The sequence below is a fragment of the Oxyura jamaicensis genome, chromosome 9 (genome assembly GCF_011077185.1).
Source record: "Oxyura jamaicensis isolate SHBP4307 breed ruddy duck chromosome 9, BPBGC_Ojam_1.0, whole genome shotgun sequence".
NCBI classification, from domain to species: Eukaryota; Metazoa; Chordata; class Aves; order Anseriformes; family Anatidae; genus Oxyura; species Oxyura jamaicensis.
The window spans coordinates 23,886,345-23,901,389 of NC_048901.1; the positions used below are offsets into that span (position 1 = coordinate 23,886,345).

Sequence of the window (15,045 nt, forward strand, 5' to 3'; positions counted from 1 at the left end):
TGGACAAACATCGAATGAAGGACTTGCACATCAAGCAGCCATGAACTGAAGAGCCCACAGATGTCCTTCTGGCTGGAAACCCAGCCCATCTCTGTCCACTTTGAAACAGTGAAAGTAATCGAGGTCCAAAGCACTTTTAATGGAAAAGAGGATTTCTCACATACGGCAAAAATAAACCCAGGAACATTTAAGGCCAGCACATGGTAAAGTTTGTAAAAGCAGATTGGAAAATGATTTTTTCCTCCCCCCTTCTTCTGCAACATAATGAGGAAGGAGAGCTTCCATCTAACTAGAAATATCTTTATACAAATTAAGTTTTGTGTTAATTTAGACTTTGCCACCAGGAAGCAGATGCATTCAGAAGACAGAAGTAATTTATGAACTCTAGCAGCCTTCATGGCAAAGTGAAAAAACATGGATTTAAATAGTTTCAAGCATTGTTCTGGCATCACACGGATTGCTTTCCCTTTGGACTTGTGTGAATACAGTAGCTTAAAGAAAATTAATGTGGACAGAGTGTGTTCGTAAACAAGAATCCCAGCTGCAGGAATCTTTTAAATAGAACTTCACCTTCAGAAAGACCAATTATCAACATCTGCTCTCTAACACTATGGAAAAAGGAGGATTCCAAGTTACTCACTCTGTGTTTCTCAGATCAGATCTTTGAAAAAAAATAAATCTATTAATTTCAATAACAATTCACCCCTACTATAAGTAACACTTGGGCAGTATTAGCAGAAACCCTTCACTTTTAGCTGGCATAACTGGTACTGTAATGAGGACAAGATACAAATAACCAGCATCAGAATTCTGTAGAAGTTATTTACATATTTGGGCCCCAAACTGAAATTATAATAACCAACACTAATTCCCAAAATGAATTCACAGCTTCTTGTAACTCTAGAAACTGGGTTGTCATGGTGAATATTTATGAGGTTGATAAATCTGAACAACCTTATGGGATGCATTCTCATTCAGATGCGTATGATGCGCAGTAGGAATTTCTGATTTTTCATACAAAAGGGTCTGTTAAAAAAGAAGGTTTTTGTAGCCCATCAGTTCCCGCACAGCTCCACATCCTCTAAGTGCCCACAAAAACAGTTTGCAATGATTTAAGGTATTCTTTTCTGGGACTTGCTGCCTTTTAGAGGTCGGAGCTCCAGGAGGGCAGAAGATGAGGGGCTGCAGCTAGCTTCTACTTCTGCTAAGCTGGCTAACGCAACGAGGGCAGCTCAACAGCCAGGGCACGTTAGGCCTCCACTAAACCAAACATGGAGCTCTCAGACATGAGGAAACCTTTTTGACACTTGGGCATGTTTTAAACATAACATTTGCTCTCTTCAGCTCTCTGCACTGTCTCTGAGGTTTAAACAAGTCCTCTATACCATTTACAACACTTGCTTAATGAAAGAAACTGAAGCCAGACATTGAGTACGGCTCCTGGGTGATATGCGATGCCACCTCCCTGGTCTTTGGTTTTCAGTGCTGTGAGAACAAGATACTCAAAACGGGTCTTTGAATTCTTCTGTTGAATCCACCACAGATGAAAATCCTGCTGGGCAGCAGGTATTTATTGTCCCCTTTCAGCTGTGCTGAATTCCACCCACGGAAGCTCTGCAAAGACCCCGTGCATTAAGCTGGGAACTTCTGCTACTGCCCAGCCTCTTGCTTTTTGCTTTTGCTGGGGGAGACTGCACTTCAGGGGGACTTGAAAATATTCACAAGCAGTTGCATACTTCCCAAGTTAAATTCACTAACTGGGATGAGTACCATCAGAGGCGATGGCTGCTTGTACCGTGGCTTAAGAACTTGAAGAACCTTGGCTTCAAGAGTTTGGTTGACTTTCCTTGGCTTCTACACATGCCTGAGACATCAACACTGCACTGAAGTAAGTTTTCCAAGTGGAGTTTCCCCAGCACACTGGTGTAACTCCAAACACTGGTTCCTTGTTTTCAAATGGGAATTTTAATAATTTATAATTTGGATTACCAGAGCTGCCTTATCTCCACTTCCCTATTAATAAGTCTTAATGCTGAGCAAACTGACACCACACAAATCATCCAAACAATTTCATTCTTTATATTTACAGTTATAATTGCTAACAGGAAAATCTCATTCCCTGAATGCTCTGTTGACTGATTTCATTTATTTAAAGTAACACCTTCACACGGGCCCAGAATGTTTCACCTCCAAAAATCTGAACCTTACTCCCTGCCCAGAAAGAGTCAGACTCTGAGCTGCCCTCTTTATTGGATTTCTGGGGAAAGCGTGACTGGCACGCATATGGTTATCTTTGGTCGAATGTTATTCTTTATTAATTTGGAGGAAGATGGATGTATTCACAACGGGATCATGTTTGCTGCCTTCGTCTAAAGTGTTTCTGGTTCTGCCCTGTCCAGTTGGGACATGGGGGCACCACTGCATACATCAACATCCCGACATCATGTTTTCTCCTCTGTTACTCATAATTACTAGTATCAGCTTTGCCTTTCTTGCTCCTCCCAAGCATTGAGTTAACATTTCAGAGAGCTATCCACTACAACTCTAGAGTCTTTTCACTAGTCATTTTATACACTAATCTTAGTGCTAAACCTTTCATATGTGAAGTAGATTTTCCCCCAAGGCATGCATCAATCTACGTTCTGCATAACAGACTTTGTCTGCAAATGTAATGCCCAGACAGTCAGGCTCATCTGGCCACTCCTCACAATCAAACACATTTACTAACCTGAATAACACAGCACCCTTGGGAACCTCTGTCACCTCTTTTTTTTCAGAAAGTCACGGAAGGATGTAAAAAGTTCAGGTAAAATAGGTGGTGCATTGACAGGTGATAAGGCAGTAAATAAATTTTCAGATAACAGCAACTTATTTTTCAAAGCTTGGTGTCACTGTATCATCCAATGCTGAAACTTCAAAGTGATAATTAGGCCTACTTATTGACCTAATCTTGAAGTAAAAGCCCATTTCTCAGGACAGACTTGCAGAGAAATTAGATTCTAATTAGACATGTACATTTTTATGAAAGAGGTTCAAAGGAAAGAAGAATATCTAGTTTGTCACCTAGTACCATTTAATACGCTGATACTACCTAATTGCAGGTTTACAACTAGACAATCATGCTTATTTTAATTCAGAACTCCAAATGGAGATAGGCTATCTTGCTTCATTATTCATCATTCATCGATCTGAGCAGAGGTATCTGTTCCACTCAGCATTTAAGAGGAACGTTTGAAGAATAACAGAAATGTAGACTTCAAACACCTGGGGAAAAGCATTTCTTAATCATGCAGACCTTAAATAGTGAGCGTATTCCAGTTTTCTATATTCCACTTCAAGCCTGGTTAAAAAACAACACAAACCCCCCAACTCTCTATTTTTAAAAGGCAAATAAATTTGTTTTTGTCTGTGAAAATGGAAATTCTATGCAGAGAAGAGGTATGCACAGCAAATAGAAAGGAAAGCTACACTTGAGATCCCGGTATCATAACTCAAGATTCAAAACCAGGCTAAGCACGATAGGAAAACACATCCTGTCGTTTATCACCAAATCAATATCAACCTGGTTGATCCACCATCACAATAAACTTTTACTAGTGTTATCACATCATATTGCAGGGTTATTTTTCCCCCATCAGAGAGGGAAAGAGCCTGATAAGAAATATCCTGTTATCATCTTTCAGTTTTTGGATTTTATGCCCAAACATAACACATTTGCTCCACATCTGTGCATGTGTTTGTACTGTACATACATCCAGACCTGCACATTTCTCTATACATGAAAGCCAGAATTCTTACCAAAAATTCCTTGTTCAGGTCTGAATCCCCTCCCCTCACCCCCGCCCCCCAAATTGTTAGTTTCCATATTGCAATAAACTGCTCTAGAAACTTAAAATGTTGTAAAAGAATTGGCACTTTTTCCATAGTTCTAACATCAGGAAACAGTCTTGTACCTACCGAACAGCCCCAAAAGCAACTGAAAACCAATATTTAAAAACAAGTTTTGAGCTTAATCTTGCAGCTTGCTTGAGGCAGGAGTTGAAGTGCACTTGGAAGTTGTTGATATCTTGCAGTGCAATTCTTCATTTTGGTGTTGATATTTTATCCTGACTTAGAGCAAAAACGATTTTTTTTTGTTTTGGCTTCTAATATCCTGTTTTGCTTCAGTGCTTACTGAGAAACGTGTACTGATAATATTGCAATATTTTGCCTGTCCCCGGAGAAAAGGAGCCCAAGCTCTGTGGGACGCGTGGCTGCAGAGGGAAGCAGCAAGAAGCACCGTGGGTCTGCAGGAGGCCCTGGGGCACAGGGAAGCATGGAGAGAAAAACCTCGGGGCACAACGGGGAGAGGATGAGTCTAGACATGAGCCAGCTCAACTGCTCGGTCATGTCAGGGGATAAATCACACCCAAAAGGGGCTGCAGATCTTGTCAGCCTCTGGGCTCACAGAAACAAATCCACAGGCCGTGGGGAAGCATACGCTTTCTTTTCCCTGCAGATGTCTTCCTTTTGTATGTTCCTACAAGTCATCACCCTGAAGAGTATTGGGGTTTCAATAATCTAAGACCCTGCACTGCTAAGTCAGGGTCATGGTACGCAGTTTATGCCATACCAAACTGCAACATGCTACAATGCTCCATTTGTCAACACACATTTGGAAACAATATTGAAATAGAGCAGTGACTCGAGAAGGACTGCTATTTGTACTGCAATTGTTTTTCTAGCTATGTAGGTGTATGGGACTAAGAAGATTCAAGCAAACCTTTTAACACATCTTGTATAAATCAGCATGCTTAGCAGATTAGCCAGCACCAAGAGTGTGTGTGTGTATGTGTAAGCAATAATAAAAAATCAACTCTTCTGTGGCCTTCTTGAAGTAAATCCACCCATCCAGACCTCATTTTAGGTGAGTGCAGCAGGGGGAGGAGGGGGGTGGAAATAAACCCTGCAGCACAAAGCAAGTCTTTAGGCCACCATTTGGCTGGCATAAGGGTTAGCACCCCTGCAGTGCTGAAATGCAGCATGGGGCCTGAAAAGCACCTACTGGAAAGCAGCAGGTGATGGAGCTGTAGATATTTATGGCTTTAGACAATGTCAATCTGATAGAGCCACAGGGGTTTTGTTCGTTTTGCTCTGCTTGATTAAAAAGAGAAAAAAAATCACTTGGCTTTCTGTTGCACATTGTACAAAGATTTTTTTTCCATTTCAGCTCAGATTCCAGTCCAAAAAAAAAAAAAAAAAAAAAAAAAAAAGGAAGAAAAACTCACAACAGCAAGACACTCAATCCTTTCTCCAATGCCTTGATTCACCACGGGGCTCCAGTATCTCCAGCCACCACACCCATTCCCCAGCACCTAGGATTCACTGAGATTTTGAAATGACAGGGCCAGAGGCACTGTGAATTGACTGGATTTAAGAAAACTCCAAAACAACTTATTTAACATCATTTCAGCCCTGGTATTAGCATGAGGCAAATTGCTTTAAATGTACAGATCCCTAAGCCACACATGTTAAGAATTCATACCAACATTTAATTATTCACGTGTTTTCAAGTAATACGAAAACAGGTACTGATGTTTAATGGGATGTTAAAATAGGATTGTCTTAACAGCAATTTTGTCTTGACTTTGCAGACTTGCCACTCTGAAGAACAAGAGTGAGGATAAGCAGATCGTGATCACTGGAGGCAGACTAAAAGAGACCTCTTCAGAAGTCTCTAGGTCCCCTAGCCCTGCTCCTCAGCTTCAGGAGTTTTATCTATCTTCACTTGGGCTGACCCAGAGCTGGCAGGGACACTCCTTCAGCATCTCATTAAATTTCTGTAGCTGCTCCATCCTCAGGAAAAGCTCTTCCTCCTCAAGGTCTTTCTACCCTGACAAACACACAGCTCGGAGCCTCAATGTTATATTTCTACACAAGTGCATCAACGAAACCTGCCTTGGGGCCCACTTGTGCCTCTGCCCTAGCCAACAGCTGCAATGCCAGCAGAGCTACAAAAGCTTGCCTTTGTGGGAGTCCCCAGTACGATGAGATTATAACTGCTTCAAGTTTTTAAGCAGGTGAAAGCTTTCCCTGAGAGATAAAACTGCACTTGCTGCTGCCTGGCCAAGAACCTAACAGCAAATAATCCCAGAGGAGACATACCAGGGAACTTCGGTTCTGCAGCCACAGAGCAAAAAGCCTGTCCTTCAGGCCTGCTGGCTTCCTGCAGTATCCCATCTTGGGCCACCAAATTTACTTGCTGGGGAATCCAAAGGTGACCTCATGACCTGCAGTATCTTCAGCTAATTCAGCCAGACACGGTCAGTCTATACTGACCGCGTTATGCAATATTATCTTGATTTAATTAGTTGATTCTGCACTCCTTGTTTGAGATTTGTGGCTGCGGTTTTGCAGCTGGAATGTACATAAGGGCCCTTCTCATACTTTCAGCTGTCTGAAAACACGCATTTCTAGGAAGCTTTGGAACGCAGGTTAAGCAGGACAGGAAATTAATTCCCCGTCCCTCAAACATCACAAAATCAGATTAAAACATAGAAAAAAAATGAGGGAAAGAAAATCAAATCCAGTGTTAACAAACAAAAAACTTCACATATGAAGCAGCTCCAGAGGGCATCAGCTAGGAAAGGCAAGAACAGCCCATCCCTTTTAACACTGACATCTATCGCTATTTCAGGGAAGTGAATTGGCACCTAAGCCATAGGTCCAGTAAGGCCCCACGGCACAGGAACTGTTCCGAGACTAAAACTGCCCTGGGTAATTCTCAAGCACCTGCTGGAGCTGCTCGTGGGCATCCAGGCCTTCGTTATCCTTCCCCAGGCCCCACCACCGCTCCAAGCAACGTTTCCCTCGTGGCAAGCAGAAGACCACAGTGAATGTGCCTTCTGAGAAACAGCCAGGGCAAAGACAAAAAAAGAACGTGCCCCAATTCAATATATTCTTGTAAATACTTTCCATCTCTTTCACTAAGTGATGAGCATCAGCAAAAGGACACCTGAGCATCATTAACATCAGGCAGGCAGGACACGTAGTCTCCATTTCCACTAATGAGACTATTAATTTGTACTCTAAAAGAAGCCTGGCTGGTCAATGAGAAGAAGAGAGACTGAAGTCTTTGATGCAGCATGCAAAGCCAGATAGTCCAGGGGACATTCATAAGGGTTTGCTTTGAGACACTCCGTGCAGCTGGGACTGCCATTTCATTCCGCTGTGAAAGATTCAATACAGCTGCAGCTTGCACACTGCGATAACGGTAATTTCAGGTTTTGGATGGCTTCAAAAAAAAAAAAAAAGCCAACAAAAACAACCCTACAAACCATCAAAAATACCACCTCACCTCTCTTCTCTCACTCAAAAACCCCAGGGACAGTATTAACAGTGTTAGCTCTGTCTTAGCTATATTCGAAAATACCAGCGTTGCCTTGCTCCAGTGCCACCCTTTCTCCAAACTAAACATATATGTTGCAATAATTCTTCCAGGTGAAAGAAAAGCCAAATACTTACTGCCAACATGGAAATCTATTTGTCCACTTTCCGGCATCGCTGCACAGGTCTCTGACAGGTAGGATGTGGTATCCTCCAATTTGAGTTCCCTGTAGCAAAACTGCATGGCTGAACTTAAGCCAGGCAGAGCACAGCAAGAAACTTTGCTTTTAAATGCCTGCACTTTTCCCCCAGCTAAGTGACGGGAAGGACAAAAAATCAATTCACCAGAAGTTTGAAATCTCCTGTCATCAGAAAGCAAGACAGAGCCCTTCAGTTCACACATGAAAGAACCCGCCTGATTATATATCTTCTTTTCAAGGTGCTTTTATACTGCCTCCAATTTTTGAAGTTAGCCTATTACACCAAAGATCTTTCACAGCTGAACCTACAAGTGGAACGTCCCATTTGCGCCACATTTAATGCTGCGAGGATGTAAGAAACACCACTATCATAACAAAGAACCACTGCCAAGCTACAATAAGGTCACAGAAGTGAACTTTATTGACTCAAAAGCTGCAGAAAAGTTCAAACGGTCAGGAGGAGTCGCATCCCTCCAGATTCAGTCTGTGCATGTGTGTGTATGGTGGGGTGAGGGTGGAAGCTGTAGTGAAATGTTATATAAATGTTAAGTTGAAGATGCTGCCTTAATGCTACGGTTATCTCTCTGGAAACTGCGGTATTAACAGGATATATCTGTCAAAACTGGGAGATTCAGGTTTTAAAAAAAGCAAATGTTGGCACTGGGTGTTCGTCTGCTCCATTTATCCTGGATTGCTGAAAGCAGTAAAGGTCAAATCACTACTTCTGCAGAAAACTCCTTACAAGTGGATAAACTTTGGCGATGGGAAAGAAAGGTCAGATCAATAATGCCATGTAATCTCTCAGAGCCAGCCAACGCTCACCGTCTGAAAGGCTGCAAAGATGGCTTCGGTGCTGGGGCAGTTCTGCACATACACGGGTACCGGCCGCGGAAAGGATGCCATCCCTGCCACCACCCCTGCTGAGCTCTTGGTGGGAAAGGGATACCAACAGGTGAATTTTAAACATGCAGTTCTCCATCAGACCCTTTGGTAAAGCGTTACAGGCAACCACAAACCAGAAAACCTAATCCTAGGATTTAAGGAGAGCTGTATTAAATGGCTCTCAGAGGTGTTTTCCTTGGATCTTAGGGCACTCACTTGGTAGGTAATCCATTTTTATGGATTGGCAGAGGAAGCCAACACCCAAAATGCAAAAGCACCATGACCCCAAAGCCGCACAATCCTAACCCAAACAACTTCAGCCAAGCCTCGCCGGCACCTGCCGGGGCTGGGAAGGTAACGATTGGGCTCTGATGCTCCCTTACGAGGGGGCTCGTGACCTCCTAAGGGGCAAATAAAAACTGCTGTGCTCATCTATGAGCAGAGCTGAGCCCTTCTCTGCCCCAAAAAAGCCAACCACAATGGAGAAGAGGAGATTTCCTTAGTGGTGAAATTGCATTTTAAGTGTGAAATACTAAAAGGAAGCCTGGCTGTCATCAGTCAAGGTTCCTGCCCAAATCAATATGGATTCCTTATAATTTATTGCTTTCAGGGCAGAATACAAGGAGCTATACAAATATTTGAATTTGTGTTATAAATATTACATCCAGAATAATGTTGGGTGCTTACAGGAAAATGAAGGATTTTTTCAAGGAGCTTCTCTTGCCTACTTGAGAAATCTAATGCTTAAAAAAGTAAAAAGAAGAGGTTTCACTCAGATCATATGTTCCAGACTCTAGTCCCCATACTGCAGGATAACACGAACTATTGCTTGTCACAGTGCTACGTGGTGCTGAGAAACACTTGTGCTTCAGCAGAAGAACTGACCACTGGGAAAGAGCTACCAGGAGAAGGAAGTGTGTTGTTACAAGCACAGAGAACTTAATTATCACTAAATTTAGCACAGGGGCAGTAAAACCTATTGAGAAAGTAAATGGATTTCTATTTAAATCTTATGTTTTCCCTTTCTAATTTCACCAGACAGAGAAGCAGTGCGATATATTTAATCAATACTTATTGGATCTACGGTAGAGCCATCACTTTCCTTGCCATCATAATTCGGCTGTTGCACATTTTCAGAACCCGAACGTTGGTAGCACAGGCGCTGTGAGACACCCTGGAGTGACAGCCCTGCCCACGGTGCAGATGGAGGAGCTTTCTGCTGGCCCTGATTCTTCCCACTGGTAGAAAGAGCTTTTCTACCCTTAGATTTAAATAGAAGGACCTGGTGGGGTAAGGTTGGAAAACACATTCATAAATCCAGCAAAGCACCTTTAAGACCCTCGCCCGTCTAGGATCCAGACACTTGGCTCTGGACACTGGTTATCCTTACAGCTCTTGTTATTTTGGCCTTGCTTTCTATTTCATTCACCTCCAGCAGCTGCGATAGGGGTGTCTGGGTGAGCAACACCCCAGTGAGGAGAGCAGAGCTGTGAGCAGGGCAGTGTGCCCTGCGAGGGGGACACACTGCAGCACCTCCCAGCCGGGCTCTCCCATGGGAGCTCGGGCGTAGACACAGCCAGCCTCCTCCTAGGGCTGCCTGCAAGGACTATGGACCTCCCTGCATGGACTTGTTGGGATGGGATCCAGTAGGAAACGCCCTGTTGTAAGCTCAAAATGCACAGTGGCAAGCAATTAGCAGCAGAGTGTGCTGCTGCTGGTCTCTTCAAAAGATCAGAGAAGCTGAACCAGGGGATCCAAGCCTGCGTTATCAGCCAGGCCGCCTCCCCACAAGACCGATTTATCCTTCCCATCCAGCTCCGCCATGCCCAGGCTCTGGAGGAGCCGGGAGGGACTCTCAGCGTGCGGCCTGCCGCGCAGAGCTGGCCTCAGAAGACAGACCCAACTTTGCCTGTCCATTAGCTCGGCAACATACAAGCTAATCCTCAAAGAAGCCAGCGTACGCTGCGAAGAGCGAGCCTGCTAAAGCACCGAGCTGCTGCAGCCGTCCTCCGAGCTTTGACGCCCTCGATTTAACCAGCATCACTGCCTGAAAAGCGCTGCTGCTGCTCTGCCGTCCAGCAGCCACTCTCTGCAGCTATTAACACTGACTTGGCAGCCCAAGGTAAAAGCTCGGTGTCTCACAAACATCGCTGACCCATTTCATTAAAAAGCAGTTTAATAAACGGCAGTGGGACGGAGCAAAGCACTCAGTGCTGCTCTGCAAGTTTGAGAACGGTGAGCAAAAAAACAGCGCTAGGAAGCATTTATCCCTTCATCTTCCAAATAATTAGAAATACATGAGATGGCGTTATGCTTTTTAAATAGGCTGTGGTAATGGCTTGTGGGAATACAATCCAATGACAATAGTTTATCATGGTAAAGTCAGCTCTGTAGGGTTACGGTATGCCAAGTCTAAATGGGAACCATTTGTTTCCCTTCTGCATTGCAGCAGAAGCCGGCGCACTTTTTATGGGCGCATCGCTGACAGCCTCCAACTGTTATTTTTTTAAATTAAACGCCGTGCCTGCCGAGCTAACAGGCGTGCAGCCACCGAGGATCCTCTCTAAGTTCCTGTAACCGTGCACACCGTACTTTGTAGTAGCAGATAATAAAATTTGACACAGCGTTCTGTAATTACTGCTCTGCTTTACAGAATGTTACTAATGCACGTGCTGTGCTGCTCTTGTAATGAATGACACGTCACCGAGAGCCTGCTGCCGCTTTCCACTGAAGTCACACAGAAGTAGCCCAGTTGAAACGTATTAGTGGGTTTGCTGAAAAAAAAACAAGAGGCTTTGCTATTTGTGCCTATGTTAAGAACAAAAACTCTCCCTCACCAAGCAGCCTTACAGGTCCTTATTCCCCTACCAGCACTGATTTCTGTAACATGCTCTCACACCTGGGACCATGCTCTTACCCTGGGACCTGCTGCGAGTGAAGGTAAGGCAGTAACTGCTTATAAAAGGATGTATTGCTCAGAAAACACATTACATATGCCATTAAGAGCTCTTGTGACTGGATTCTTCTTCTCACCCCAAGCATCTGCTCTCACTTTCCAGATACCAGGAAGGCTGATGTGCCTGGGAGACAATATATACTGCAGCTTTCTACCCCTGTAATGTTTTTGCTTTTCCAGGAATTGTTATGCATAGAATGGCCTCAGAACCCACCCTCAGCCTCATGCCCTCCCCCCAGATTTTTAAGCCAGCCCTCGTTGCCCCAGCTCTGCAGTCAGCCCTCCTGGTGCTGACCGGCCCCGTGCACCCACAGCTCCAGCTACACCAGCTTGGCCCCTGCTGCTTCTTTGCATGCTAACCAGCATCTCTCTGGTCCTGATAAGAAGGAGGTCTTCAAACTACAAAGTAGGTTTAAACAATCGTTTCAGTCCCACTAAATTAAACAGGCTATTACAGAAGAATAGCTTTACCACTGGACTGTAGCAGGTGAATAAATTTTCCCAGAGCAGGTTGGTTTTGTTCCATCAAACCCTCTCCCTTTCCAATGATACTCTGTCCCTCGCATTGCCCCGACAGATTTTTGTATGCATAACTTTTTCCAGATGGCAGATTCAGTGCAGACAGTAATTTACATAATTTAAATCTGCTTACTAGCATAAATTACATGACAACACACCGCAGGTTTTCCTTCCAGCTCCCCATGCTGCTCTCTCAGAGGTCTCGGCAGTGCCCGTGCGTGGGGATGGATCGCAGGTGGCCTCGGGGAGCACACACGGGGCAGCTCTGCAGGCGGAGGAACTGAGTCAGAAGGAGATCACTTGGTGGCCATAATTCATATCTGAACGTGCTCCAAGCAGCCACGTTAGGTGTTAAAGTGAACTCCATTAGCAGACATAGCTGCACGGCTGCTTGGGTGCAAGAAGGTCAAGGAAATCCTCTGGTTACACAGTTGGATTTCCTCACAAGCAAAATTACAAACTAGGTAATGTTCCAAACAGGCTGAAAAGAATACACTTTAACACTGGTTATCTTCTTCCTTTCTATCCCTATGCAAAATGTAATTAATTCTTTATTATTTAAACAGCTTTAACATTTAGATCTCTGTTTATTGGCTTTCAAGAAAATGCAATATACCTCCCTGAAAATATTTCGTCATTGAAACTATTGAAACCTGTTTGTGTAAGGTTTTGAATAGCACTTTGGTCTTCATTTGGAAAATCATGCTCCTGCAGCTCCAAATAAACTAAGAAAAATCTCAGAGAGCCACTAGGATCTTCAGGAGGTCAGACCCCCACTGCAGATGGGATTTGAAAGGACATCTGCGTCAAGACCAACGTATTTGCTCAGACTTGTACAATGCACACATGGGCACAGGCATGAAAATGTCCCTGTGACTGGCAAGTCAAAACTCACAATGGTTGAGGTGCGTAATAAGTAAAACCAGAGCTATGTTTTGTTGAACACCAAGGGCGACTGGCTGCAAGAAAGCCCAATTGCTCACTCTGCAAGAAATCGTGGACAAAGGTAATGCAATTATTCCCACTGAGCCTAAAATGAGGAAAAAGGAAGTGCCAAACACATGATTCAAGACTTTTAGTAGGACAACTTAAGCTGCACAAAAGTGACATTAAAGCAGTGTAGAGCAAAGCGGCAATGCTCTCACAAGGGTCTGCTTTTCCGAGCCCAGAGGCAGGGAGAAGTAGGAACCACTTCCCCATAGCAGAGGCAGGTCTATTTGGAAGAAATTACAAATATCCAGAGATACTCGTAATTAACTAGCAGAGATGTGACTTGCACACCTGCCTGGAAAGCTGGGATGAGTGGAAAGTTCTCAGACCTTATACATATAGCACAAAGCTGGTGTCAGGCTAAATGTCAGAATTAAAAGTTATTGAAATTAAATGCCTGAATCAAAGTAGCCTAACCCAAACACTCAGCCCCCTCACACATTCCTGAATTTTTGCTTAAAAAATGCCAAAAACCTACACTACAGAACCCAGTTCTTCCTTCCCACCCTATTTCATAGGATGGGGTCATTGAAAATAGGAATATTCCACAAAAAAAAGCTTTTATTTCATAACAGACAAAACTATTCCACGGCTTGTTTTCTCCTCATTATTTGGTGAGGGAATCAACATCTCTGAACACACAGTTCAAACCTCACTCTGAATCATTTCTCTTCTTTCTGATCTTTCTTATATGCTCATCGCAATATCATCAGTGCATTTCATTACCCATTCTGGGGAAGAAATTGCCTTTTCTTAGAGTCATTCAGAGGTGAGAGCAAGAGCAAAGTTTTCCCTTCATTTATAGTATGCCATCCGTGTTGGGGAGGGAAGGAGGGACAACTGGGGAACATGTGGGTGTACCCGTGGATTTCAGTCTTGAGATGAAACTGGGAGTCCTCAGGCCCCAGGGTCATAAACTGAGCATCCAGAAAACCACAGATCACACCAGGATTTCCTAAACACACGACTGAAGTGACCTTCACACAAGTGCTGTCATTGAGACAAGCTCGGAAGACAAGATCCCCCAGTAGCATTCAGGTCCATTAGCTAGGATATTGCTCTTCATCTGTCTGCAGACCCTTGTCTCGCCTACACACTTTCCAAGATGTGCAACAAGTGAAATAGGGCCGTGCCAGCTGTAACCTCCAGCATATTATAGCCCTACTTTATCTGCAGGACTTGTTCGTACTCTGCTTCCCCCATCAGCAGAAGCCAGACTGAGATCAGGGCAATCTCCTCTTTATAATTCAAAGCAACACATTGATCAGAAAAATGTGTGTCTGCATGGCCAATTGGGATGAAATCACTCAAAACAGAAACTTTCTGCCAAATACGAAGTTATTCACCTTCTAGAGAGCTCCGGTTTATATAGAACATAAGTTTCTGTCCCGAAATATACCCAGTAGCAACTGAAACATGAAAGCACTCAAAACAGAAATGTGCTGGCAAACATGAAATGCAAATGTACTCATTGCCAAAGAGCCCCACTATGTGCAGAACATAAGTCTGAATCCCAAAATAATACCCAGTACCAACTGAAACACACACATTTCCCCACATCTTGTCTTGCTTCCTTCAATTTAGCAGCACAATGAAGCAATTTCCATAGTTAACATATGCACTATATTAAGGGTAGCCAAGATTTAACATTCTTTTGTTAATTTGGCAGAGGGGAAAGACACAATAGGAGAGAGCCCTACAATTTGCAGCCATCTGTGATACCGAAAACAGTAATAAACTTGAAAAGTGCTGTTATTATACATGTTATCACTCCTAGGAAGCCAATGTCTTCAAACATTTATGCTTTTTATGTCTAAATTAATGCTTCTTAATTTCTGTAGGAAGAAAGTGTTTTCAGACATCTCCTCCCATTATATGACCATTAATCTTGTCCACTGGTTTGAGCTCCTGTAGTACAATACAATTTACGCTGTCAGAGATCACTGGGTAAGTCATACTCAATTATAAATGTAAGACGCTAAATTACTTAATGCTGTTATTTTTGGGGCTGTGACAGGCTCCACTAGCACTCAGTGTCTTAGGCCGCTTCATCTTCCCGCAGAGAACACCTCCCAGTCTGACGGGGCACATCTATCACTGAACTCATTGCTTTGCTTATGAAGTGAACCTGAA

At 43.6% G+C, this 15,045-nt stretch overlaps 1 protein-coding gene across 2 annotated transcripts in view; it reads right to left on the reverse strand.

The window, feature by feature from the left end:
- The window catches only part of LOC118171350 (schwannomin-interacting protein 1), a 134,299-nt gene that overhangs the window by 108,179 nt on the left and 11,075 nt on the right, over positions 1–15,045 (reverse strand). Inside the window, exons 1-2 of one of the 2 annotated variants that reach the window (XM_035334392.1) lie at positions 7,667–7,673; positions 7,337–7,340 (exon numbers count right to left, since the gene is read on the reverse strand). The exons of the other annotated variant lie outside the window; for it this stretch is intronic. The gene's annotated coding sequence lies outside the window, so the exon portion shown is untranslated. Of the gene's footprint in view, positions 1–7,336; positions 7,341–7,666; positions 7,674–15,045 lie in introns of those variants that run through there. 2 annotated transcript variants of the gene reach the window in all.